Raw genomic sequence first — 1,665 nt, forward strand, 5'->3', positions numbered from 1 at the left:
ACTGTTCAAAAACAGATGGAAACAAAATTGCAAAAGATCAGTCACGCTATTCTGTGACAAGGAAAATGTTTCTATTTCCAGTTGCTAATTGCTGAACTTTTAAATTTCTTTAAATGAAACACAAGGGTCACCTCAAGGGATGTCCTGATCAGATTGAAGCCGTGGAATCAGGCCCGATCAAGGCATTTTTAATCTCCACCAACAAAGTTGGAGGAGGTTATGTTTTCACCCCGGTCTGTTTGTGAACAGCCTGGAGCTGACAATTTTTCATATAGCATTTTTTTTTTTTTTTTTTACTGAAGATTCATTTTACTGAGGATTCTGCAAATTTTCAGCATGTCCCTAAATCAACTCTACGGAAAGTCAACATAGGCTGAAAACAAGCAAAGTCAATATTCACACATGTTCAATCAAATACACTGAAGTATCTCAGTCGCTGGGCTTCTCCAAAGAGCAGCGTGTGGGACTGCCATCCCTACACACAGGGCAATCCAGACTATTTTCATTTATCAATCCCTGATGATGAAAGGAGGTACCAATTGCTATCAGAGCAGGGTATACAGCCCTACTTTCAAAAAGCTCTTGAAAACCCACCTTTCTGTGTGCACGTCCTCTCCTCACATCTTTAACAACCTTAATGTGTATTCTCGAAGTTGGCGCCACGTCACTTCCAGCAAAGTGGCCGATCCAAATGCAAGAATTCATACTTTTGCAACTGGTCACTCGGTGAAAACAAGCCCAGGCTGTATGTTTTCTACTGAAATCAACTGGTTTGGCTTCATCTCTAGCTTCCTTCTATCAGCCAGCTGATAGCTATCATTGCCTGGAACGATGAGATTTATACACCAAGCTGACCTGAAACGAACCACTGTACATTAAATTGTCTTTATTGACAAGTCTGACCCCTTTGGAAAAGTAACCAAATTATATTTGTTCTGAGTTCTGCAATGTTTTCCAAAAATGGCCACTAGAGGGCGCTGGGGTAAAGTCGACCTCGAGAATAACTCGCAATCACCATGCACTTCCTTTCTCTGTCTTTCATTACTATTTCAAACTCTGGTGCCTACTTACATATTTGAACCATCAATTGTTGGTTTTTGTGTGCATATAAAGCTGGCATTCTTCATTATGTTGAAGTTTCCTTTAAACCTTAAAATAGTAATTACTGTTATCCTGAAGTATCCCTTCCAGCTGTAGTTTGCTTTTGATTCCTCACTTGTAATTTTTTTGGATAAAATTATCAGATAAATGACTGAGGTGATCATACAGCTATATTTTCTTGAGCCGCATGGGTGGGTAGGGAGAGTTCCCATGGGTTAAAAAAAGCTTTTCAACCTACCATCCCTGGTTCTCAAGACCAGGCACCTAAGTGGCTCTACTCTACTCTTTTATTCTACTCATCTTTTTTTTTTTTTTTTTAGATATACAGTCACTTGCCCAGTTCCGGATCACTGCTGTAGTTTTTGCGCCGCCGTTTCTTGTAATCAGTACGAATAAGCCAATACTTGGTACCAATGGAAAGACTTGTTTTGTCTACAAACGACCACAACCTCGACCGGATCCAGCCATCCTTGTGATCAGCAGAGGAATCAAAACATCCCGGTGTCTGCGGTGTGCGCACTTTTTCTGACTCACTCATTCCTGCAAGTTTTAAAGTAACGATCT

Source organism: Thalassophryne amazonica, chromosome 1 (assembly GCF_902500255.1).
Source record: "Thalassophryne amazonica chromosome 1, fThaAma1.1, whole genome shotgun sequence".
Classification (NCBI taxonomy): domain Eukaryota; kingdom Metazoa; phylum Chordata; class Actinopteri; order Batrachoidiformes; family Batrachoididae; genus Thalassophryne; species Thalassophryne amazonica.